Source organism: Kogia breviceps, chromosome 12, assembly GCF_026419965.1.
Source record: "Kogia breviceps isolate mKogBre1 chromosome 12, mKogBre1 haplotype 1, whole genome shotgun sequence".
Taxonomy (NCBI): domain Eukaryota; kingdom Metazoa; phylum Chordata; class Mammalia; order Artiodactyla; family Physeteridae; genus Kogia; species Kogia breviceps.
Genome location: NC_081321.1, coordinates 4,655,737 through 4,682,935, shown reverse-complemented (window position 1 = coordinate 4,682,935; position 27,199 = coordinate 4,655,737). Strand labels below are relative to the sequence as shown.

At 52.6% G+C, this 27,199-nt stretch overlaps 1 protein-coding gene across 3 annotated transcripts in view; it reads right to left on the bottom strand.

Moving 5' to 3' along the window:
• KCNA6 (potassium voltage-gated channel subfamily A member 6) overlaps positions 1 to 27,199 on the bottom strand; it is a 203,132-nt gene that overhangs the window by 2,411 nt on the left and 173,522 nt on the right. For 2 of the 3 annotated variants that reach the window (XM_067008583.1, XM_067008587.1), the window contains one exon: positions 101 to 214. The gene's annotated coding sequence lies outside the window, so the exon portion shown is untranslated. Of the gene's footprint in view, positions 1 to 100; positions 215 to 27,199 lie in introns of those variants that run through there. The other variant, XM_067008584.1, reaches the window with a different exon arrangement.

Genomic DNA, 27,199 nt, shown 5'->3' with positions numbered 1-27,199 from the left:
AGGGGAACCTGGGAGCCAAACCATGATGCTACAAGGACGCAAAGCCTACCGACACAGGAAGCCGGCCCCGCAAGTCCTGGAGCCCAAGACCCTCACTCACCTTGACCCTCCGGCGCATATTTGAGCCCGACTTACCAGCTGGGGAGCACAGTGCCACGGTGGTAGACAGGCAGGAAGGTGATCTGTTCGGGCTTCTTTCGTAGTATACAACGACCTGGGGAGGAAGAAAAGAGTTAGCTCTGGGGCCATTGTTCCTCCCGACTCTTCTCCTGGGGCTCAACTACCAAGGACAGGGCGATTCTGCCTTTTACACTGAGGGGAGGCTAAAACCCAATAGGGTTTAACAGCAGTCAAACACCTGTACAGCCCCTACTGTGTGCCTGTATGTGTAAAAACTTATATAAACATTCATAATGGTATGTGGTTTAGACTCATCTCCATTGTACAGACAGCAAGACTGAGGCAGGCACAGTGTTTAAGGTTATACAAAAAAGAAAAAGAAATAGAAAGGTTATAGGTTCAAGGTTATACAACTATTAGACAAGCTGGGATGTGAACACAGCCAGGCTTCAGAGATCGGGCTCTTTCCAATATTACCCCACGCCCCAGGGCCCTGGGAGAGAACTCAGGTGTGGAACACTCAGTCCAGGACCCAGACAATTATAAGGCAAATTCCCAAAGGTTTCCCGCGTTTGAGAGAGATTTTATTCCTACCCCTGCAATCCCGCAAGCCTTCTGGATTCACAAGAATTCACAAGGGATTCTTTCCCTCATAACACTTAAGGATGGCCTTTGCTGTCTGATGACCTTTGCCACATAGCAACAGGTTTTTAAATTTGTTTCTCTTCCTGTTTTCACTTAACCTAGAACCTGGTTGCTAATATGGGGGCAAACGCTTCATCAGTGAGCATCCTCCATCCCCCAGGTCGTGAGACCAAGGCTCGGCTCTGAGGTCAGCCTCAGCAGTGGCCGATAGGGAGGCTGGAGAGAAGCGTCAGCGCACGGCGTCTTCAAAACCACCCCAGACCTGGCTGACAGAAGCAATTCTACACAAGGGACCGGCACCCACCGTGTCAAGCAACTCAGTGGCCTTTGAGACGCACCACTGGCACACGCTCGCCATCTGCTGGTCAGGGAGGGGACGTGCAGCCAGGCCGCTGTCCTGCTGGCGGTGCCACTTGCCCTGGCGACCCTGACAATCCCTCTGTACCCCCTGCTGCCACGGCGCCCACCTGTCTGCGAGAAGATGCCTGTTAGCACGGAAAAGAGGAAGAGAAGCTACTGGGAGTGATAACAGAAGCTCTCTCCAAACATGCCCTAGCCTGGAGCCATGACTTTTTTTTTTTTTTTTTTGGCATTCCTTCTTCATGTATTAGCTGAAAACTTTTCTTTTTTTTAAAATTTTTGCATTTTATTTCCTTTATTTTTTTATACAGCAGGTTCTTATTAATTATCCATTTTATACACATTAGTGCATATATGTCAATCCCTGTCTCCCAGTTCATCACTTTTAACCAGCACATAGATCACCCGGGACCTTGTTTGTTGGAAAGCAGATTCCCGATCGGTGTCCCCGGGGTGGGACGTGAGAGTCTGCATTTCCAACAGGCTTCCAGTATGTTGGTGCCACTGATCCGTGGACCATGTTTTGAGCAGCAGGACTTGAAGCCATCGTTCAATATACCCCCACATCACTGCCTGGTGACTTGCTAAGCCTCAGCTCAATTGATTTTTTGCTGCAGGGAGGACTTTTGTTCTGCTTCTGGTTGCAAGAGAGAATGGCTAAAAATCATGAAATATCGACCACCTCGCTATCACTCAAGGTGTGCCAGGCCCGGGGCTAAACACTTTCATACATCAGCTGGTTCAATCTTCTTCACTGTTTGCTTTTATCGAGTAGGTGTTATTATCCCCATTTTATAGATAAGAAAAATGAGGCCTGTAAAAGGTAATAAACAACCTACAGTCACATAGCAAGGAACTGGTAGAGCTGGGATTCAGACTGAGGTCTTCTGAGCCTGTACTGAACTAATCAGGTCACTACCTCCCATTGGAATTCTTGGGTGACGGCACCTGGGTCAAGTTCTGGTTTTTATGAAGTTCATCGCATGAACCCTCTCTCCAGGCGCAAACCTCCCACTCCCTGCCATACCCTTATCCCGAGCTCACTACGGCTGTCTCCCACTGGCTGGCAGAAATAGCTGTAATTAGCCAGGAGCCAGGTGGACACGAACTAAAAGGAAGAGAACAGAAAGAGATTAAGGCATGACGCCTGCCCCCCCGCCCTCACCGTGCTGGGGCCTGACCGGTTGAAGGCCCGAGAGGCTGGTGTCACCTCCGGACATGTTCTGGACACCAGCATCCCTCCCCAACCCTCACTGACACTTGGTGAACGATTGCCAACCAGGTAAACTCTGTGCACTGGCTAGATCAGAGGCTAGGACTTGCATACATCTCGCCGGTCTCCAATTTTTTTTCTGGTGGGGGCAAATACGGACCACAAACCCACACTGGGCGCCTACTATGTGTGAGACCGCAAGTCAGGAGGGGACATGAAGCCGTGCACACATCAGCAGCCCCTGCCCCCGAGAAGCTGAGAGCTTCCCTGAGGATGCGGGAAAACATCCTCACTTTCAAGGTTGAGGCCAGATGAAGAGTAAGAAGCAGGAGATGTCCCAGAAGCTGGTAGCCCGGCTGCAACTGAGGAGGCCGTGGGCAAACGGAGGGGACGGAGAGGGAGCTTCACGCCAGGAGGAGAGTGTCTGGACCTCTCCTAACTCTCCAGGGCTGCGGGTGGAGACTTCTACCAGGGGAGGGGGCAGCCAGCGAAGTTGAGAGAGAGCAGGATCGCTTCATGAGGGCTCTGGAAGGCTGCTTTAAGAAACCGGAATTTTATCATTTGTTTACTCATTTGACAATGATGCGTTGACTGGTTCTAAACACTTCTCCACGCTGGGCCCTGCGCTGAGCCCCGAGCCACCTTGATGATAAAACAGATAAAAATCCCTACACGAGGGCCTCTCCCTTCAGGTTATATTGGTAAAGGGAGCTACTGAGGGCTTCTGAGCAGGAAGCCAACATGGGCACAGCAGACTTCAGAGGATCGCGGTGGCAGCAGTCATTTGTCACCACAATGAAATGACAAATTCTAGGACATGTCTCACAAGGTATCAGCATCTCCCACATGGTACCAGACGTTATGTGGGGCCTGTCTTTACAAAGAGAAGTAAGAGATGGCCGTGCTTTGGAAGCACTTGCCATTTGGAGGGGAGACAGACAAATGTGATGAAACAGGGTTGCGTCAGAGCCAAGGGCGCTGCTGGTCGATGCCTCGGTGGCCCTCGGCGGGGAGGGGCTGATTGGCAGCGTCCGCCCGTTCCTAAGGTGTAAATCCTCCCACCCTGGCTGATTTCAAAGGAGGTCACTGAACTTGGAGCTGGGGAGACGCAGACGCTCACATTTAGAGCTCGCCAGCTGGAGGGGCTGCCCGTCCAGCACGGAGAGCAAAAGCACACTGGCTGACGGCCTATCTGCCGAGAACAAGGCATCAGGAAGGATCAGAAAACTGAGCTCAAATTAGCAGAGCCCGGCAGGAACAGGAGGCAGTGGTGGGTTTTTAGGCGCAGGTGGAGAATGAGTTCCATTCTTGCTTGCCACTGACCTCCACTTTTTTATTTCAGGAAAAGGAAAATGGGCGTTCGCGATGGGGGTTTGCGTCTCCATAAGGAAGATATCGCAGCCAAAAATAACCCAGGACCCCAGCCCCTGCATACCCCCATCAAGGCTTTTCAGATGTCTACATAGGAAGATCGTGGTTTTAATTATCCCCTGGCACCCCCAAAAAAGAGACCCTAGGACTGCTGGGCCCTCCACCGGCCTTACCTCATAGAACATGTACGCCCGAGAGAGAAGCACCAGGCCCAGGTTGTAGGGCGCGAGGGGTCCTGCCAGCCTCAGAGGCTCCCGACGGGACACGAGGCGAGGACCTGTCACCACCAGGAGGAGCTAGAAGGCTAGGAGGAGGGTGACTAGCAGCGGCCAGTGCACCAAAACCAGGACTCCGGCCTCGGGTCTGGAGAAGCAAGGGGGAGGGGGACAGCTGAGCTGGCCACCAGGCCCGCGGCCACCCAGCCCTCCCTCACCTAGTCCCCAGGCCTTGCTGGTCGCCATCTCTTCTTCCTCCAAATGTCGGTGTTAGTCCGGGCGGAATAAACATAAGAAAGACGCCTACAGGTCACACCCCCTCCTACTTCCGTTTTCTAAGGCCCACGAGTACTTATTCCAGAGCTTCTCCAGGACCCGGGCCGTCGCGAGCACCTAGGAGTAGACCTGGGGTTTGGGGGTCTTGTGCAGACCACCTCCCCCCGCCCACGCCCTCCCTCCGCCGCAGCGTGAGCTGGGGGTCTAGGGCCCCCGGCCACGGGCTGGCAGCCCCGCTGCCCCACCTTTGGGCAGTGGACGACCACCCACGGTCCCCTTCGGGGAGATTCCATCGGCCGTCACTCGGCCCTGGTCCCATCCCAGCGCGCCCAGATCGCAGGGCCCCGGGGAGGGGCGTGGCTATTGCGCGACACGCCTCTGCGGGGAGGGGCAGAGAGGCAGGACCCGCCCCCGCCCCGCCCCCCCGACGTGTCCCTCCTCTTCTGGCTCACCTGCAGCACTTCTGAGCATCCTGGCTTCTCCCCACCTCCCCGAGCCCAGCCCCACCCAGTGCGCCCAGAGCTCCACTCACCCCCGTCGCTCCTCCCCGGCTCCTCTGCTGGGTGTCCCACGCGCTCTGGCCGCTCGGAGTGTTGCAGTTGGTGGTGGGTCCCAGCGACAGGTCCTCGGGCTCCAGGTCGGGGCGGCCCCACCCGCTAGAAGCTCTCTACTCCCGAGCTCTCATCTGTGGGTGATCCCAGCCCCGGGCCCACACACACTCGTGCTTACACTCACACAGTTTCTGGGGGCCAGGACCTGAGGCTGGCCTCCTCACCTGGACGGGCGCCCCGGGCGCTCTCACTGCCCCAGGGAAGGAAAGCAGGAGGCCGCCCGGAGGAGGAGGATCGGGGGGGCAAAGGGTGGCAGCGGCAGCTCCGGGGAGGATGGGGAGAAAGTCAGAGGGGCCACAGCCCCCAGGGGGAGGCCCAGACCCCCTTCTTAGGGCCCCCAAGCCCCTCGCCCCACACTCTTAGCAAAGGCGGTCCCCCGAGAGAGGCAGGTGCGCGGGGACCTCACACCTTCAGGCCTCCCCCAAGGCAGCAATGCCCCCATCTCAGGTTCACCTCTCCCCCCCTCCCTCCACCCTTCCATCCCACACGGTGAAGGGCTGAGCGTATTTCTTTCTGAACCTGGTAAACCCTCACTCTTCCTCTGGCTCTCTGCTCACCAGTCGGCTGAAGGGATATCAGGGGAATAGGAATTTCCACCCCACCTTGACACAGAAGCAATTTAAATGGCTGTATGTCCCAACACCCCCTCTTAAATATATCCTTTCCTCCTCTCTTTCTAAGATACTCTGGGATCTTTCCAGTATTAAAACTGGGCCCCCAGGTTTAAAAACCAGGTCACTGAATGAAGGGGCGGGCGGCCCATGCTCTGTCTAGCTCCACGGTGACTCTGGGGCACCTGCTAAACCAGAGCCTCAGTTTCTCCTCCTGACAAGACTACGGTCTTGTGAAGGCTTGTGAAACATCACGTGTATGTTAAGACCTGGAATATCAGGCTCGGGGCCAAGAGGATTTAGGAGACTTGAGGAACTACACAAAGTAATGGATAATCCCCACCGTGAGGATCTGGTTTAGCGAGAGGACCGGCAGGACACGCTTGGTTACGTGTCTCTCCGGCTGAGTGAGCCGCCCGTGCCCTTCTCCCCGCCCGGGGAAGTTTCCCAGCCGGGCCTCAGCCAGAGAACAAGTCTGCGTGGCTTCCCACGTAAGTCCATGCCATTTCCTATAGAATCAAGTCAAGCGATTCTGCTGGGACTTCAAGGCTCCCTGAGTCCAGCCGGACCCTCCCGCCCACAGCCCCACACTCTCCTTTGTCATCGCCCTAATCTGGCCCCCTCGTCCTCCCCGGCAACTCACACCCACTTCCTCCTGTCCTCAGAGCACACAGGCCACTTCCTTCTCCACGGAGGTCTTCCTTGTTTAACTCCAGACCTTCCTCTGCCACGAGCCTCCTCCCCGGCCCTCCCCCCTCCCCTGCGACAGGCACTGTGGGTACCACGGAGGTCAGCTGTGAGGTTGTGGCCATGCAGAGGGGACGTCAGTTGCCCGTGGGAAACGACCTTATACGGCATCTACCAGGCTGATGTCAGGAGGATGTAAACACGGTGCTGAGAGCTGTGGTCACCTTCTACGGGCGGCCCTCACCTGTGTCTTCACAATACCACCTGCTACAGGTAGATGACCTTACACCTGTTACGGGAGACCCTTGGAAAGTCCCCTGTACAGGACCCAAGATGCCACGGCGCCACCTAACCCCTGGGAAGCAGGTGGGATCCAGAGAACGGGGCGATGATGTTCAGGCAGGACGCACCTCAATCTAGTGCCCTTTCTCCGAGCGCGGCACGGACCTGCCCCGAGCGGGGAGACCGTGGGTCTCCTGCGACGCCCACTCCCCCGCATTACATACCCCTCGGGTCTATAGGTCATGGAGCTTAGGGAAAAGCGTACCTTCCGACATCCCACAGCTGCAAAATAAGGCTGTGACCAATGTCCCCGCGGATTCCTCCTGCCCCAAGCAAAGCAACAAAAGGCATAAAAACCTCCCCTCCCCCTTACCCAGTTACCCCGAGACTCACAGAGCCCTGGCTGCCCACCTGCAAGGCAAGCTAAGCCGCCCCTGAGGCCGTGAGGTGAGCAGGAGGCCTACCCGAGGGCAGAGAGCTGGAACTCGTGTGGGCGACACCCTGCATCGCAGGGAATGGTGCACACACACTATCACACACCAGCTACCATGTTAAGTCACTGCCATGGGCCAGCCTCTGTCCTACACACCAGCTACACACTAACTGCTGTCATCCTCACAACCCAGGAGCTAAGTACTCTCAACGGCAGCTTTTACTGAGGAAACTGAGGCACAGAGAGGTTAAGTAACTTGTGCAGTGTCACACAGCTCCCAAGGAGCAGGGCCATGGTTCAAACCCAGGCAGCCTGGCTCTAGAACCCACACACTTGACAAGAACTACACCGTCCCCTCAGTCTCCTGGGATACCGTGGTTTGCTCTATTGGGACGAAAAGAATCAAAGGGTGGCCCTGCCCGATAAGAAGAGGGAGTCCCAGCTTACGCGACGCAGCTTTTCAGAGAGTGGCGTGCAGGAGGGCGTCAAAATGAAAAACCACACACACGCGCATTGCCGAGCATCTGTTCCGTCCTGCTGTGCATGCAGTGGCTGCTCAGTCAGGTGTGCGCAGCCTCTGACACCTGGCTCTCTGGTGAGTTGGGGGGGCGGGGCTCTTGGCTCTGCTAATTTCCCCAGAGCCCCCCCCCCCCCCGCCAAGCTACACGTCAGGTTAGTGGAGGTGCGTTCCTCAACCAGGACTCTGGGCAACTGGTTCCAAACCTGAGGACCTCGCTCCTGAATAGAATATTCCCGGAGACAAGATGAGGGGAGGATGCGTGTGTGCGCACGTGTGTGCGGGTGTGCGCACGTGTGTGTGTCGGAGGTGACGTTCTTCGAGGACCTTCCCGCATTTCCCAGTTTCCTTTCTCTTGTTCTCCCTTCCTCTCCTGAGCAGCTGAAGGGTGCGGACAAGGCGCCAGAGGAAAGCAAGGCGCGGCTGGACGGCCACGCTTGGGAACAGGGAAGGACGGACAGGAAAGAGCGAGGTGGACGGGAGCGATGCGGTGCAGAGGGGGTGACGGGGGAGGACACCCAGGGTGGACAGCAGAGCCTGTCCAGCAGTCGGCGAGCCCTGCCCAGCTCTAAGGGAGCCTGACACGTCACCACAGTCCCCGCCCCCCCCCCACACCGAATCTGTCCCTCCAAGAGGACACAGCCGCGGCTCGGATGCGCTGTGGCCTCACTTCTTGCTTTGTGCTTAGATGCCCCAGCTCGGATGCAGCACAGGGCGTGCAGGGGACGGGCTGCACCCCCAGGGCCTCCCCCCAAAGCTGAGCTGAGAGAGCTCATTATCAGGATGCCTCACCCCTGCCCCCCCCCCCACAACAAACATGAAGCAGTGGGCCTTTGCCAGCGAGGACGACGACATCATTCATTTCATTAATAACAGGATTTGGCAGATTGTCGTGCAAAGGACAGTGACAGTCACACACGTTCCAGGAAGGAGTGTGTTTGGCTGCTTCCCAGCAGGGCTTCCCAGGGAAATGGCAGACAGGGTTGAAACCAGCCCTGGGCTCTCTCCCACCCCTGGAACAAGCACTCCTTTCAGCCTGTGGCTTTATGGCTTCACGGTCAGAGCTGCAGACAGAGCTCAGATTGAGTCCTTGTGAAACGGAGCAGGACCCTGTGGTCCTTGCCCCCCACATCCTCCGCTTGACTTTCATCCGTAGAAAACTTTTAGCTGAAGAATAAGTTAAATCAGAGAAGTGAGAACATGCGAAGCAAAGGAAAGCAGTCAAACAAGACCAAATAATAATAGTTCAGTCACTAAGCAAAGTCAAGGGCCTTTAGTTCCTCCTCAAGGGCTATAGACAATATTCTGAGCCATATCCTGTGAGCTGTCTTATAGACCCTGAAACCTCCACCCGGTGGAAGAGTTAACTATTTGATGACCAGAGTGTAGCCATGACATAAGAGGCCACAGCTCTGAGAACTGGCCTCAAAGAAATGAGAACAAACCGACCCTGGAACTGAAGACTCACTGTACCTAAAACCATCAACACGACGATCGTCAGACCACCACAGGACCAACTGCAAGGTGACTGTCAGAGCTGACTGTGCCGGTTCTGCAGGTAGCCCCCTCCTTCTGCTTATACACCCCTGCAACTCCACTTTAAAAGCTCTTGTCCACCGATTGTCAGTGGGGGAGTCTGCCTTTGGACACGAGTCCGCCCTCCCCACCCATCCTGGTTGCCAGCCTCCGAAATAAAGCAGACTTTCCCTTCCACCAACCTTGACTCTTTATTGGCTCTTGAGCGGGGTGAGCAGCCGGACCCCACTTTCGATATAACACTTGCACAAAGAGTCCCTGGATGACCTTGACTTTTCTCTCCCCATTAGTAGATGAAGCTCCCCGATTCCATCACACCCGTCCCATTTCTGCCTCACCGCACGCCTCACCTTCACAGGCCCTGCACGTAACCTTCTTCAATCAGAGGTTTTGTCATGTTAGCAACTGGATCAGGAAATGGAAAAAGTTGCTCATCATTTGTCGGTTTCAAGTTTGGCTCAGACTAGTACTAAAATCCTGCCCAAGTGCATCAACTGATGAATAGATAAATAAAAGGTGGTCTATCCACACAGCGGATAAAAATGAATGAAGTACTTCCTCAGAAAACTAAAAATAGAACTGCCACATGATCCAGCAATTGCACTCCTGGGTATATATTTGAAGAAAATGAAAATGCTAATTTGAAAAGATACATGCACCCCAATGTTCATAGAGCATTATTTACAATAGCCAAGATATGGAAGCAACCTAAGTGTCCATCATTAGATAAATGGATAAATAAATAAATATGCACACACAATGGAATACTACTCAGCCATAAAAAAGATGAAATCTTGCCTTTTGCAACAATATGGATAGACCTAGAGGGTGTTATGTTTAGTGAAATAAGTCAGACAAAGACAAATACTGTATGATATCACTTGTATGTGGAATCTAAAAATTAAAACAAATTAGTGAATATAACAAAAAAGAAACTGACTCACAGATCTAGAGAACAAACTAGTGGTTACCAATGGGGAGAGGGAAGTGGGGAGGGGCAAGACAGGAGCAGGGGATTAAGAGGTACAAACTACTATGTATAAAATAAGTTATAAGGACATTGTACAGCACAGGGAATGTAGCCAATATTTTATAGTAACTATAAGTGGAATATAAGCTTTAAAAATTGTGAATCACTATGTTGTACACCTGAAACTTATATAATATTGTACATCAACTATGCACAATAAAAAGATGAAACATTGATTCAGTCTACAACACGGATGAACCCTGAAAACATTATGCTAGGTGAAAGAAAATGTCACAAAAGGCCACCTATTTTGTGATTCCATTTATATGAAATGTCCAGAATATGCAGAGTTGGAGAGACAGAAGGTTAGTGATTTCCAGGGGCTGGAGAACAGAAGGTAGGAAACTGAGAATAACTCCTACTGGGTGTAGGCTTTCTTTTTAGGGTGACGAAATATTCTGAATTAGATAGTGATGATGGTCACATAACTCTGAATACACTAAAAACTACTGAATTGCACTTTATTAAAAGCCACTGTAAAAGAGATCCAGGTCCCTGCTGGAGACACCATGAAGAGAGAGATGCCTGGTCCGCACCACCATCCTTTCTCCCCCAGCTGGTCCAGCCATCCCAGCAGGGGAGCCAGACACGTGTGTGAAGGAGCCACTTTGGCCATTCCAGCCCCAGCAGAAATCATCTGAAGCAGAAAAGCCACACAATCAAGCCCAGTCAACCCACAGAAATCATGAGAAATAATAAGACATAGTGTTTTTTTAAAATAGATCTTTATTGGATCATAACAGCTTCACAATACTGTGCTAGTTTCTGTTGCACAACAAAGCGAATCAGCCATATGCATACACATGTCCCCATATCTCCTCCCTTTTGAGCCTCTCTCCCACCCTCCCTATCTCACCCCTCTAGGTCATCGCAAAGCACCTAGCCGATCTCCCTGTGCTACGCTGCTGCTTCCCACTAGCTAACTATTTTACATTCGGTAATGTATATATGTCAATGCTACTCTAGCTTTGCCCCAGCTTCCCCCCAGCTTTCCCCCCCACCCCATGTCCTCAAGTCCATTCTTTATGTCTACCTCTTTGTTCCTGCCCTGCAACTAGGTTCATCAGTACCATTTTTTTTCTTTAGATTCCATATATATGCATTAGCATACGGTATTTGTTTTTCTCTTTCTGACTTACTTCACTCTGTATGACAGACTCTAGGTCCATCCACCTGACTACAAATAACTCAATGTCATTCCTTTTTATGGCTGAGTAATATCCCATTGTATATACGTGTCACATCTTCTTTATCCATTCATCTGTCAATGGACATTTAGGTTGCTTCCATGTCCTGGCTATTGTACATAGTGCTGCTATGAACATTCTGGTACATGTCTCTTTTAAAAATATGGTTTTCTCAGGGTATATGCCCAGTAGTGGGACTGCTGGGTCATATGGTAGTTCTATTTTTAGTTTTTTAAGGAGCCTCCATACTGTTCTCCATAGTGGTTGTATCAATTTACATTCCTACCAACAGTGCAGGAGGGTTCCCTTTCCACCACACCATGCAAGGATTCTTCAGTATATGCAAGTCAATCAATGTGATACACCACATTAACAAATTAAGGAATAAAAATCATATGATCATCTCAATAGAGGCAGAAAAAGCTTTTGACAAAGTTCAACACTGATTTATGATAAAAACTCTCCAGAAAATGGGCATAGAGGGAAACTACCTCAACATAATAAAGGTCATATATGACAAACCCACAGCAAGCATCATACTCAATGGTGAGAAACTGAAAGCATTTCCTCTAAGATCAGGAACAAGACAAGGATGTCCACTCTCACCACTCTTATTCAACATAGTCTTGGAAGTCCTAGCCACAGCAATTAGAGAAGAAAAAGAAATAAAAGGAATACAAATTGGAAAAGAAGAAGTAAAACTGTCACTGTTTGCTGATGACATGATACTATACATAGAAAATCCTAAAGATGCCACCAGAAAACTACTAGAACTAATCAATGAATTTGGTAAGGTTGCAGGATACAAAATTAATGCACAGAAATCTCTGGCATTCCTATACACCAACAATGAAAAATCAGAAAGAGAAATTAAGGAAACACTCCCATTTACCACTGCAACAAAAAGAATAAAATACCTAGGAATAAACCTGACTAAGGAGGCAAAAGACTTGTACTCAGAAAACTGTAAAACACTGATGAAAGAAATCAAAGATGACATAAACAGATGGAGAAATATACCATGTTCTTGGATTGGAAGAATCAACATTGTGAAAACGACTATACTACCCAAAGCAATCTACAGATTCAATGCAATCCCTATCATGCTACCAAAGGCATTCTTCACAGAATTAGAACAAAAAATTTAACTGTTCATATGGAAACACAAAAGACCCTGAATAGCCAAAGAAACCTGGAGAAATAAAAACGGAGTTGGAGGAATCAGGCTCCCCAACATCATGTTTTAAGCTACTAAATTTGGGGGTAGTTTGTTACGCAGCAACAGATGACTGATACACAGCACACGGTGAAGCTAAATAAGTTGTATTAAGCTAAATAAATTGTATCAAATTAATTTTTATGAGTTTATTTCCTTCTCTTAATGATAAAGCAAAAAGAGTCTTTTATCACTCCTTCCAAACTCCAGGTGAAAAGCACTCCAGCCTCCGTGGCCACAGGTCATGTGGAGGTTGCTGTGCCCACATCAGCCCTGGAGAGCCCGAGGGGCCATGTGCTCTGAGCATCACTGGTCCATGAGCTCCCAGCACAACCCTGGAAGTTGACAGGCCCAGCTGGGTGATCAATGATGAGTCCCAGGTCCCAGGACTAGTGAGTGGGAACCAGGATTCAGACCCCGTCCAACCAACTGTCCATTCAGTGCTCTTTCTATTATGTTGTATCATTTAATTGCTGGGACCATTTCAGAAAAGGAAGGGACATGAGAGGTCCTGGAATGAACCAGGTGCCTGGTTGGTGTCTTCTGGTTTCTTAACTCTAAGCCAGGGGAGGGTTGAGAAGCCCCCACCCATGCCCGACAAACACCACACCCACTAGAATGGAAACCCCATGAGTGGGTGGACTTGCCTGTCTTGATCTCCGTTGTGATCCTACTGCCTAGAACCTCCCCCCCGCCAACACACAGGTAGTAAACACTCCATAGATATTTGAACGAATGAACGAATGAACGGGTGAGGGAAGCCTCACATCTGGGGCCTGGCGTGTGTCCAGGGAATGACCTCCATGCGTCGGCCTAGTTTGGGCTGCGGTGGGGCCGCCGCGTGTCCAGATGACCACACACCGTCACCCACGGTGACTGAGGTCTGGCCGCAGACGGGCTGGCTGAGCCGGGGGTGCCCATGCCTTTCTCTCGCGCGCCACTAGAGGGCAGGTGCGTCCTGTGGATTCAGCCAAGCGGGTAGGCGCCAAAGGCACCTTGGGCTCCCCGGCTGAACGAAATACGAAATAAAGGGCTCTGCCAAGATGCCTCTAACTCAGAGATCACTTCGTGGGTACCAGGTGTAGCAAGGTATCAAGCAAAGTCCAGTGGCCTCTCTCTGGGCACGGGGGGGGGGGGGGGTGAAACAAGAGCCATCCTCTGGTCCTCGGCTGCTCTGCAGAGAGGACCCCTGAACTAAGGGCTCTGAGCCTCTCTGCGCTCTGACCCCGGCCACATCCCCTTCTGCGAGACAGGCTTAGGGGCATATCCTCCTGCACCCCACTCTCCAAAGTGAAGAAGGCAAATATTCCAAGCCGGAAAACTGCTGATGGCGAGAAGCAGGTCTGAGGAGGTAAGGGAGAGGGTCTCGGTGGGTGCCCACGGCTGTGTTTCGGGTAAAGGCTGGTCAGGGCCAGGCTGTCCTGGGTGCTTGAAAATATGCCCCTCACTTCCGTCGGTCCTCAGGGCTCCGTGGGAGTTGGGTATCGTTATGACACGTTTGCAGATGAAGAGACTGAGGGTCAGAGAAGTCACGCGGCTGGTATGTGACCGAGTGGGGACTCAGACACGGGGTGGCCTGGCTTCGGAGTTCCTGCTGTTTCCCCCACAAGACCGCAAATCATGCGGAGACCAGGGCTTTGGAGAAAGGGCGAACTCTGGCTACTGGACTCCATCACCCAAGTCAGAAGTGCGGGTCGCACCTGCATCTATCTCCGGATTCCTGGAGCACCGCACAGATGCAGGTACTTCTGGTGGCCTCTGTTTCCCCATCTCTAGACCTCCACCGCCCTCCCTCCAGCTCTCCCAGAGGCAAATTAACCTGTTCCACTCGGGCCAGAGACAGAAAGGAAACAAGACAGCTGGCCTGAAACAGTGTGCAAACTCTTCTCCTCGCAAAGCTTTCTGTAAGGACTCACATACGTTTCTAAGGGGCAGATCCCAGGACCTTTCCTTTTTTCTCTCCTCCTCAGCCCCTCACTCATTTGGATTCCAGGCAACAGGAGGGAACGAGGCTCCTTAGAGACCGCGTGCCGGGCGCCGCGGGGGCAGCAGCGTCCAGGCAGAAAGCAGGTGCCGGTCAGGACAGGTTTGTGTCGGGCAGTTTCTGAAGGTCTGAGACCACCTCTGGGTTAAGGGGAGGTTCAGCAAGGCCAAGGTCTCCGGCCCACAGAGCCTGGGTTCCTTGGAAGAGAGGATGACAGGGCACCTAGACCCACGGGTCTCACTTCTCCGCCGCTGCCTCTAGGGCTGGCAGGGGTATTGTCGTGTGCCCGGGACACGCTAGGAGATGGGGTTCCATGTCCCCACGTGGACCTCCTGCAAGGGGCTCCTCCAGGGCCGGCCAAGCGCAGCAGACCTGTATCCTCTCACCGGTGGGGTGACACAGGCTTCTCCCACCCGAGGAACAGCCCTGTTTCTCCACCTGCCGCGTCTGCTCTGAACCCGCTCCAGCCCACATGATCGTGCCTCCTTCTCCTGCTGCAAGAAATTTCGCGGGTGGACGTTCCTTTTTCCCAGGCACTCAAACATCTCCAGCGTTGTGTTCACACCCGCCAGCGGGGCACACACGGCTCTCCCTGATTCCTGGGGCCAGAGCAGCCAGGATGGGAGGTGGAAACTGTGTGTTCTGACCAGTGCCATCACTGGGATGGCCGGGGGCTCGCAGGTACCCTGCCTTCCCGGGCTGACTTCGCTCCTGAGCTGAAGATGAACAGAGGACACTGCTGTGAGCAAATGCATTTTCAGGCTGGGGGGACGGGCCTGGCACATAGTAGGCTCTCAATAAACGCAGGCTGGATGAAGGAACTGGAGCGGCTCATTTCTGACAGAGCACAGGGAATGTGACAGCCGGTGAAGCTCCTCCTCTGGCCCCTTCAAGGGGAGTGGAAGACTGCCCCCAGGAGAGGCCAGGCAGCAGCGTCCCCTGCGGAGGGAGGCCAGGAAGAGGAGGCAGATAGGAGCAGGTGGGAGGGGGCAGCCGCAGCCACGGGGCCAAGGGTCCGGCCACGTGGGGTGCCGCCCGGCAGGCCTGTGGCTCCCCTGGGTGGGGCACGAAGTCCACCCTCCAGAGCCTCTTTCCGTCTGTGCATCCTGCAGCCCGTTAGACAGCCGAGCTCCAGGGGCTTCCGGTGGCGCCAGGGACAAGGGAGGAGGGAAGAGCCTGGATGCAGGTAAAAGGGATTCTGCTCCCTGTGCGCCCGGGGCCTCCGGACCGTGGCAGGAAGGCTCCCCCTCCCAGAATGGCGGGAACGGCCAAGGGGACGAGGCCCGGTGACCCGAACTGAGCGTCCAACAGGAGAGGCGAAGGGTGAAGGTGAGCGGGCCTCCCGACGGAACGCCTGCTGGTGGCGGAACTGGGCCTCAGCAGCCTGCGCGGAGGACCGCGGGGGTGCCGCCGCCAGCCCTGCCGCCGGGGGGCTGTGATGTGCAGAGCCAGGGGCCGGCGAACAGCACGTCTGCCTGGCAGTGGGTCCACCTGGGAGGCACGGAGGCGGCGGAGGCCTACCAGCCTCACACGCTCCTCGTCCCCAAGTCGGAGAGCAGGAGGGCCTGGGGGAAAGCAGCCAGCGCCCGGGGAGGGGTGGGCCGGCCTCAGAGTTGGAGGCAGTGACATCACCCACAGGGCCCGGCCACCGACTGGCCTGGGACCCGAGCACATCGCTTCTCTGAAGCTGCATCCCCAGGATAGGAAACGCCTTGGCCGTCACTCTGATCTAGCAACCGGCAGGATTTAGCACGCGGCATAGCCACCCCAGTCACCAATAGGCAGGTCCGAAAGTCACCGGAACTAGATAGACAGCCTTGCATGAGGTCAAGGGGAGAATGACGGGGTGTGTCAGTTATTAAAGACGAAGCGATTCTCATCCGAGGGGCGGGGTCCTTGGATCCTTCGTTCACAGAGAGCATCACCCACGGGCCCGTTCTCCTTCCTCCCTGTCTCAAGCACGTACGCACATCATGCCAGAAAGTCCAGGCTGGACGAGACCTCACCGAAGTCCTTCTGGGCCAGTGCGCGCCTACACAGGGACGGCTCGTGCCCCAGGGCGCACGGCCACTTAGGGGGGAGACCAGGACCCGGTCCTGCCGAGTGGGACACACACGCTCACTGATCACCATTCTCCTTCTGTCTCTGTCTCTCTACTCACAATCTCCACGGAAATGGCCTTTCAGAACCCCTCGAAAGGAAAGACAAATAAAAGCACCGGGAGGGAACTCACATTACATTGTACATGAGAAAATGTGCCATTTCGTATCAGATCCTGAATCCCAACAGAGAAACTGCCTCTTCTCTCCGTGCCCTGCTGCCACAACGGAGCACACCCGCCAGCTTTCCCCCTACGACACACATGTGCACAGGTAACGCACGTGACACACGCAGCTGGGACAGGTGCCTGCTCTTCTGCCCAGGGAGAAAGACAGAAGCATAGGGCTTGCAGTGATTAAAGAAAGACGTGAGCTGGGCCTCCAGGTCATTCAGGAAAACTCAGTTACGCCACAGGCTTTAGGAAGAGGAGGCCCAGGACGTGAGAGGCTTGTCTAAAAGTCACAAAGTGAGTTCCTGCCCTAGGATTAGAACTCAGCTTTCCAGACACTGCTCGGTGCAGCAGTGATCATGGTTTTAGGATGCTGTAGCCCAGTGTTTTTCAAACTGCAGAGAAAGACCTACAGAGAGTCATGAAAGCAATTTGGTGGGCTGCATGATTTTTAAAATAAAATTAGAACAGAACAGAAAAAAAAGAAATAGAATAGAATAGAATTAGAAGATAGTAAAGTTTTGTTTACCCAAATATTTGTTTCACACATGTGTATACGTGTCTGCTTATACACGTGTGTGTGTGTTACACTGCATTATGACATGACATATTTTTCTTACTATGGGTTGGCATTACAGTTTAAAATTTACTGGTTTAGCCTAGAAGTAGAAAATACTGGTTTCAATCAGGGTTCTAATGCTGCTAGCATTGTGCTTTGGGACAGCTGTTTTCATCTTTCTGAACTTTGATTTTCTCACCTGTAAACTGAGAATCATGGTAGACCCATCGCACAGGGTTGAGAAAATGAATTGAAATGATCACAAACTAAGTGTCAGGTATTAAAGATCCATGTGATAGTTCACATATATACTGCAAGGTGTCACCATATTCCGAGGTGACGAGGACCCACGGCAGTCAGGCCAGGCAGAAAGCGATGTGTGTGGCCCTAAGGGGGCACCTGTCCCCCAGCAGGGCCCGAACCCAACCCCTCCATCAACTCATCAGTCCTGCCTGGTTCCGCATCACCTGGTTACTGCAAGGTTCAGGTGTGCTTAAAGGCTCCTCTTTACTTTGGCAAGAGGATAAAAGAGGACGGGGCAGAAAGAGGAGAGGGCAAGTCCTGAAGGTAAATTGTGCTCGTTCATGATTCCGTGAGGGCCAAGCCCCCGTTTTCCTAAGTCACCCATTCCTCCCAGAGCAGCTCCGAGAGCAGGAAAGGCACCGGCTTCAGAGACGAACAGAGAAGGCCAAGGACGAAGGGACGGGCGGCCCCTGCTGCTCTCTGGGCGTTATTTGTATGCTGTTCACAATAAACTTGAGGGGGCTCAACGGCCCCCGAGGGAGGATGGACTGGGTGGAAAGGACGCGCGCCTCTTGGCGTCTTTCGCGTGCAGGGAGAGAGTGGCGTTTTATATTTAGCAGATGACTCACCTTCAAGTGCATTAGTCATAGCCTCCCAGCTCCGTGCTGGAGGCTGGAGGCTGGGTTCTCAGTGGGGTGAGATCAGACAGGAGATCGGGAGAGAGAGCAAGGGAGCTCAGGGTGCTAAGAGAACAGACCAGCCGGGGAGACCAATGCGGGAGGAGGAGACACCAGGCAGCCCAAGGATGCAGGCGGCTGAGTCATACCCTGCAGAGACGCGCCAGGGCCCAGAACCCGCTGCCTCGGGGTTGCCCCAGACACCCAGTGACGCCGGGCAGGGAGAGAAGGGGGGCCAGGCCCAGAGCACTCGGCTCGGATAGCACGGCTGCGGCCTGGCTCCCACGCCCAGGAGCCCTGCGAGGGGCCTCCTCTCTGCTCACCTGCCTGGCCCCATCCATGACCGACCATGGAGGTGAGCAATAGGGGAGCAGGTATTGCAGAGGGTGCCAGCAGAGCACGCCCGGGCTGGGGGCCTGAGCAGGGCAGAGAGAGAACAGCTAAGAAAGGTGCTCTGCGTCCTGACAGGGGAAGGACCTCTAGAGGATGCAGGAGCATCTCAGGTCCCAGGAAAGGCTGTCAAGTGTGGTCCCCGACCACCCGTGTCAGAAGACCCTGGGAGCTCGTGACTCGGGAAGCCCAGCCCTACGCAGGCCTCCCACCCTGGCTCCGGCTGAGTGGGTCAAGGGTCTGCTTCTAACAGGCCCCAGTGTTCCACAGGGACATTCAGGTTCCAAAACCTCCATCTGGTCTGGAGCCAGAGCTCCACATCCAGACACTCGATTCTGCTTCGCTGAGGGATACGGCGTGTTAATACTATTCTCTGTGCTTCCTTTGACCACTCAAAAAGGAGAGCCCGCTTAAAGGACTGTTTTAAAATTCAAAAAACACAGGAAAGGAATATAAAGTTAGTTTGTTGATTTTCTTCTCGGCAAGACATGGAACAGCTCCTTAACCAGAGCTGGGTCAGGCTGCAGGGCAGGACCACCGGGGACCACCGTCCCTGGCTGGGTCCCACAGCTCCAGAAGATGCAAAGATCATCCCGAAGTAAACTGCAGGGGCCGGTGTCCCACGGTGAGGGCAGCTGGTCTGGGGCTCTCAGGCTGGGGTGTGGGCCACCCTTTTCTCTGTCCATCCGGGCGCGCAGGCCTGGCTGCTTAGGGCCGTTTTCCATCAGGGTAGAAGGGTGCCTCCTCGTGGAAGGTCAGAGGACTCCCTCCTCTAAATCTCTCTCCTGACATGTGGCCGAGGCCCTGGGACCCTGGGGAGAAGCCAGGCCAGGGGCGGCAGCAAAGGACAGGGCAGGCAGCCGGCGTGGAGCAGCCCCCGCCCTCCTTGGGGACCGGGGCTGGCAGGGACATGGCCCCTACCCAGGTTGGAATGTCTACACCTGCAGTCAGGGCTCGAACCCAGACCCAGAGCCCGTGGAGTTTTTTCACTTCTCCAACTGCCCCTTCACTTTGTCACCAGGGTCCTCTGGGTCACTTAACTGACCTGCTGGGTTCTTTGCCAGTGCAGTCGGGCTACCATTTCGGCCCGCTCCCTTCTATCCATCATGGACCTGATGGTGAAGAAGGCCGTTCCGGCTCTCCATACGTCGACCTCCTCCCATTGACTCCGGGGCCAGTGACCGTGTCCTTCTAAGACCACACGGAGCTCATCTGAGACAGCCAGGCCCCCCCCTCCATCCCCACCCTGCTGCCCTGCACGCCTGAGGCTGTTTCCCTAGAGCCTGGTAAGGGTTATTCCTGGACCCGGGGCTCCCTGAGCACCAAGACTGCATCTTCCTATCTTTCTTGCCTCCTTCATAACTTAGTTGAAAGCTTCATGTCTAGAGAAATACACCTTGTTGCCAGGAATGTTAGCCATGAGAAGGAGTCTTCTGGAAGGGCCCCAGCTGAGACCCACACCCCTCCTTGAGATGCCCAAGGCGGCTGTCCTTGGGCCTGTCTCCTTCCCAGCCAGCCTCGGCCGCTCTCTGCCCTCCACGGCGGAGGTGAGCCCTGGGCTGGCTGCCACCGGAGGAGGCCCCATGCCAATAGGAAGAGAAAAGCACACTCCTGCCCTCAGCAAGGACACGCCACCTCCTCTCTCTTTATAATTCACCCTCTCACCAAGCAGACAGCAGGCTCCTGAGGACAGGGCCCTGGGCTTCCTTCGTATCCATCCCTGCACCCTGGCTTGTGCTGAGGACACATGAGGACATGCACGGCCAGTTGTAAGGAGATAAGCAAATCATCAGGAAGCAGATGTGAGAGACGATGGGAAGGGTGCCGGGGAGGCCTCAGACAACCTGGTTTTACATCCCGGACCTCTGGCCTCAGCGATCCTATCTAGAAAATGGTGAAAATAGTATCTACATTGCAAAAACAGTTGGCAGGGTTAAATGAGACAGTCCCGGCTCATAACACACGTTCATACAGGGGCAGCCTGTGAACTGAATTAACTCCATGCTAGTGCAGGTTCTGAGTGTGAGAAGAAATGAAGTTACTAAAAGTTACCGCCACGTGGCAGATGCCTTGTCCATGCCACCCTAGAATGCTCAGAGCAGCTCTGTTTTACAGAAGAAGACACTGAGGCTCAGAGAGGTTAATTTATCTACCCAAAGCCACACAGCAAGCAAGTGGCTAAGTCATGCTTTGAATGGATGCTTATCTATTCCCCAAATTAGAGCTCACTCCTTTAAACAATGGTGCTTCAAACACTTAGGGAAATTGAGGGGAGGGAATAATTTGTTTTCAAAGGGCGTTTTGAAGAAGGTTGTGGGAGGAGGGTCAAGGGAGGGAAAAGGGAGGGAGCTGAAGCCTGGGGGCACCCCTTTGAGATCGGTTGGCTAAACCCCAGAGAGGAGGCTGAACAGAGCATGATCGTCACTGGAAACTCAGAGGCCATGTCAAGGCTCAGCGTATCTGGCAGATGATCAGGAAGCGACTCTAAAAGTAATGAGGACTGGTCATGTCCAGGTAGGCCATCTGGTGTCAGAAATTCCATGGGCCAGGAGAGTGGGTGGGGTGGAGGGTCCTGGGGGAAGCGGGAGGAGGCAGTGGTCCAGATCCAACTGGGCACATGAGTGTGATACAGGACTCTTGTATCAAAATTCCAGGGAGAGAATGCTCCCTCCCCTCTACATCTCTCTGGACTCCCTGAAAGATCTCTCCTCGAGGTTTAATAACTGTTACCATCTGGAATACATAGCTTATCCAACCGGGATTTCTCCCACTGTAATTGATGCACAAAATCCACAAGGAATAAACAAATCCCCAACTAACTTTTTTCCTGGTCCAGTGGCTCCAGTCAATCTCCTGACACCCGGCACTTGCTGCCTGCTATGGCCGGTGGCCTCTTCATGGTGCCCCCCGCGTCCCCCATCACTCTGAGTGCCCCTGGAGGAGCTGGGGCCCAGGGCTTCTCGGTGATTTCCAATGTGCCCAGCAGAGCCCTTGGCATATAGCAGGCATTTAATTATATTTACGGAGAATCTATTATGGGGAGAGCCATTTAGCATTTCTAGAAACACAGGAGACGTCACCGTGCCGTCCTATCACTTATTGATTATTATTTACTAATTAACTAATTAATTAACTAATTAGTTAATTAACTAATTAATAATTGAAAATCCAGCCTTGAGAAACAGAATAGGCTTGGGAGACTGGGAATCGGCTGGGAGGTTCTGAGTTCCTCATCTTCTGAGTTTTGTCCCTCATACACCTTATTAGCTAAAGATGCCAGGGATGCCCTCACGATGTTTTGAACAAGAGGGAGGGAAGGAAGACATGTAAGTGGCCTCAGCTCTCTTCCATCAGGTGGACTCTAAGGTTTCGGCTGTACGTTGTGGTTTGGCCAATACAGAACTGCTAGAAAACACTTCTCTTCTTAGACATGCAGTAGCTGTCACTCTTGGGAGCCACTCTCCCTCCTGCCACTCTTATCTGGAGCTTCCCATCACGGGTGTTGGACCACCTGGGCTAAGCAGGTAGCCTCCCAAGGACACAGTCTGTCAACACCTTCCTCCTTAAATGTGCATCTAGATGTCTTTGAGGCCATGAACTGCCGTCCATGTGTTTAGGATTTGCTGATAACTCATCAAGATGTTCTTGGCCTTAAAAGCTACTAGATGACCCAAGATGCCCAAGGAGCTTTATTTTATTTTTTTATTATTTTTGCTTCTCCAACTTTCTCTCTGCACAACAGGGCATTTTGCCAGATGGAAGCCACCCCCATCACACTGAGTGAAGAATGGGACAAGAGTGGCCCAGGGACCAGGCAGCAGCTGCAAGATCTGGTGCAGGAGGTCTGATTCTGCCCGCCTCCCTCCCTTATTTATTTTATTTATTTATTTTTGGCCGTGTTGGGTCTTTGTTGCTGCGCGTGGGCTTTCTCTAGTTGCGACGAGCGGGGGCTACTCTTCGTCGTGGTGCGCGGGCTTCTCATTGCGGTGGCTTCTCTTGTTGTGGCTCGTGGGCTCTAGGCGCACGGGCTTCAGTAGTTGTGGCACGCAGGCTCAGTAGTTGTGGCTCGCAGGCTCCAGAGTGCAGGCTCAGTAGTTGTGCACACGGGCTTAGCTGCTCCGCGGCATGTGGGATCTTCCCGGACCGGGGCTCGAACCTGTGTCCCCTGCATTGACAGGCGGATTCTTAACCACTGTGGCACCGGGGAAGCCCACCCCACTATACTACAGTTTTATAAGTAATGAGATCATCGGTTTTGGCATGAGAATTCAGCATTTCAGAAGGCCGTCCTAAGGACAGTCCACGTTTGACTCAGTTTCAACTTCCTGTTCCTTTTATATGTTCCACCTGTGCTCTCCGGAATAAGAAAAGCCAAAACAACAATTGCTACCACACACAGTACACTAAATCCAGGCAATTTATTGACATGATTTCTGACTCTCATCATAGCCCTGCAAGGTGAATACAATCACCTCTATTTCTGCAGACCAGAAACAAAACCAAGGCTAATAACAGTTGTCAGGTTGCCTAAAATCTCATAGCCTGTAAGTGGCATTAAAAGCCAAAATCCAACTCTAGATTCGTCTCATTCCAAAATCCTGTTCCTTTAGGCTTTAATGAGCCTCTGTCCTCAATTATAATGAGCCTTAGTCATTAGGCTAGGTTCAATTATTTGTAATTCTCACTAAGGCGAAAAAAAGGGGTTAAAGCATTACAGAAATATTTTCGGTAGCACGGGCAACTGGAAAAAAATGTTCTGGTTAACTTTCAGAAAACCTAGGAAGTTCTTTAGCCAGGATAGCACAGCTCCTCGAGAATTCAACTTTGGCTGCTCAAGCCGTGCTAGCTATGTGGGCTGTCACAAGGGGATTTCAGAAGGTTAGAGGTGCTTGTACCTGCTGTAAACTGTTTTCTATCTTTCTGAAGCCTTGGGCCTTCAAAGGTATACACACGTGCCTGCTTGTGAGTGTGTGTTCATGGGTGTGCATGCGCCTGCCGAGGAGATGGAGGGTGATAATGTTCAGAGCAGAATTTCAGACATAATCTAGTCATGTGATTGGTTTAATCAAGAACAAAGACATAGATCATATTGCAAAAGGATCGGCAGGATGAATTAGATAAAACATGAAGCAGTTGATGTGTCTTGGCAACTGAATAGCATAGTGCTGAAAAGAAATAAAAAGTTGACTTGTACCTACAGAATGGGTTGTACAAACAAGCATGGCCTCAATTACAAATATACAGCTAAGAGTGGGACCACCAATGGGTGGTCTTCCATGTATGGAAAGGACATACAAGGCCTCTTTTTGCAGCATGGCTCTCATTTAATTAGATAGGCACTCTGTGGATGGCCATGCAGATTTTTCTTCCAAAGCTTGGCCTGTCCGTATATCACCAACATCTTCCCTGCTGAATAGCCAGGACTGTTCATCTCTGCTCTGTCCCACAGAACTTTAACTCCAGGTGAGGACCAAGGCGTTGATGGGGGATGGAGGATGGCCACCTCCCTCTCACAGACATCAAGCTCACCTAAATAAGTCACATGTCAACCACTACAGCTTCCCACTCTGTTTCCCCAAATTAGGGCAGGGGTGGATGGATGCATGGATGGATTCATGGATGGATAGATGGATGGGTGGATGGATGGATGGGTGGATGGATGGATGGATGGGTGGATGGGTGGATGGATGGACGGATGGGTGGATGGATGGATGGATGGATGGATGGATGGATGGGTGGATGGATGGATGGATGGGTAGATGGACGGGTGGATAGATGGTGGGTGGATGGATGGATGGATGGATGGATGGGTGGGTGGATGGGTGGGTGGATGGGTGGATGGATGGGTGGATGGATGGTGGGTGGATGGGTGGATGGATGGATGGATGGGTGGATGGATGGATGGATGGGTGGATGGGTGGATGGATGGATGGATGGATGGATGGGTGGATGGGTGGATGGATGGATGGATGGGTGGATGGATGGGTGGATAGATGGTGGGTGGATGGATGGATGGATGGATGGATGGGTGGGTGGATGGGTGGGTGGATGGGTGGATGGATGGGTGGATGGATGGTGGGTGGATGGGTGGATGGATGGATGGATGGATGGATGGGTGGGTGGATGGGTGGATGGAAGAACAAATGGAAAAGATGAACAAATAATCAAAGAGATGAATACAGAGCTCCCAGTCGATGCCAGGAACAGGGATGGGCACTTTTCTATAAGTTCTCTATCTGTCTGTGAAGTAGAAGCCCAGCCTCCAGGGGCTCATAAGGAAGTAACACCTCAAAGTATCTGTAAACAACTCCTGGTAAAAAGCCAAGTCAGAGAACAGCTCCTGGTAAAAAGTCCAGTCAGAGAAATTACATTTAGGGAAGAGAATATGGTCACACACCTACTCCACTGGGCATTGTAAGTTCTGTCCCTTATCACGCTACAGCCTGGAAGCACCGTCCACCCGCAGGAGTTTTTCAGATCTGTCTTCCCTAAGCTGCAAGTTAATACTATGCCCTCAGCTTTCATGGAGATTTGTTGTAAAAACCACTTCTGCATTTGTTGTAAAATTGTGCTTGGGGAAATTGTCCACTTTGTCATTCAAGGTCACAGGTAAAAACGTTGTCCTGTGATTTTGTCCTCTTTCCTTTTTTACATTGGCCAGCTGGAAGCTCAGAGACACATGATGATTAATCACAGTGATTAGAATAGACTGAAGAATTAACATAACTTTTAATCCTGTTACACAAATATATTCTTGCTTTAGTAAGCTTACCATACCTGTATCTATACCTTTATTTGTATCACCCATTCCTTAGTGGTGAACTGTCTCAGATTGCTTTTTGGGAAAGAGGCAATAGGTAAGTAAAAATAAATGAATGACAAAACGTGGTATTTATATAAAGCCAGCACCTTTACCTCTAACGGAGGCTGAGAAACGCAGAACACAAAATAAGACTAAGCCCCAAAGCACTTATATGTGGCTTGGGAATCAAATTCATTTGATGACACCCAGTCTTACGCACACATTACGTGCCCTACAATAGCCACAGCGGCACAGGCACACTCGCCAACCAGCACCATTCCCCCATCCCTGACGCCCCTGCCCCAGGGCTGAGGTTTGGCGAAATCCATGACTCATGGTGCAGATAGGTGAGCAGAACACTTGCACACATAGAGGCAGGAGGGAACTGCTCTGATTGGCGTGCGTTCTGACTCTCTGCCTGCAATGACTGCATCTTCGGCGATACTCTTAGATTCCCAGTATCACACTTGATTCCTCTTCCTGGTCACCCAGTGTTAACAGGGGAAAACAAACAAGCCCTTCATAGAAGGGCTGGTGCCTATTACTATGTTAACTGTCATTTCCTGAGCACCCACTCTGCTTATAGACCCTCATGTGGTTCGATGCCTGGGTCCGGGAAACTGAGGGGAAACTGAGGACAGAGAGATTAACTCCCTTCCGAAGGGCACCCAGCCAAGACCCAGGCCCGTCTAAGTCCACGGCCTGTGCCTTTCCCCATATAATGCCTGACTCTGACCCAGGGGCGATGCTACGGATGACCATGCCCTTCGGGACTCACGGCCCCCTCTTCCTGGAATCCGATACGTCCATCCTCATTCTAAGGGTCTACAGAGGAAGATGCCCCACACCCTGGCCGACCTGTCCCGAGAGTCACAGGGTCCCAGCAGCCAGGAAGAGTTTGTCTCGTCTGCTCTCGTCTCTCTTACAAGAATTGCGGTGGATTGTGCTTGTCCTGTCCTCAGCACCTCGTGGCTTCAATAACACTTCACTTGCTCAGCGACACTGAGTCACTGGCTGTTTTCTGGCTCAGTTCGGGTTGTTTCCAGAGAGGAAACCTGAGGCCTTTATCCACAGGGGTGGCAGCATGTCCTGGCCCCGGGCAAGGAGTAGGCAGTGGAGGGGAGTGGGCGGTTCTGTCTCCCCACATTTGGTCCTGGAGACTTTGCTTCCAGGGAAAGGCCCGGGAAGCTCCAGGAACAATGGCTCAAGCTGTGCCTGAGATTACAATCCACAGACTCGCTTTTGCCAGGAAGCTCAGAACTCAGGGCAGCTGAGGGTGGGCGAGCCTGCGGGACGGTGCCCTGCAGCCCATCCTGGGAGCTGCTGCTTCCTCCCTCTCCCGGGGCCGATGCAACAGGGAATGCTCCTGGGTTTCCCAGCCCCGCAGGTAGGGCTTCCCAAAGGTTCCCGTAGCCCCAGTGCTACTGGCCAGAAGCTTTCTCTGATCCCCATCTGAGAAATGGGAGGGCATAACTCTGATCTTTATAATAATGCAATCACTTTCATATACAAAGATATCCTGAAAGAGCTGCAAAGACAGCTGGGAAAACCACGAACTGGTCCCCTCCACTGCTCAAGGAGGCTCTAGCACATTTTCCGCCAGTGGACTTCGTCCCATGGAACTGCCTTTGGGAGCCCAGCCAAGATGTTAAGGACCAGCTCAATTTCAAACTCATCTAGGTCACCTTCCCAAGCTCCCTCGCGAGAATTCATTAACCTCTCCCTCTCCCCCGGGCTCCATTTGAAACTGGTGTCGCCTTCTTCATGGCTCTGGCTTCCATTGGCATTATTTGTGACAGTGAGTATCTTGACTCTAGAATCAGCCAGACACGAGTTAGATGCTAGATCTATTACATACTAGCCCAGTGCCCTGGGCGGGTGGCTTCACCTCTCAGAGACTCAGGTTACTCACCTGTAAAATGGGTCTAATGATATCACCCACCTCCTAGGAGTGGTGTGAGGAAG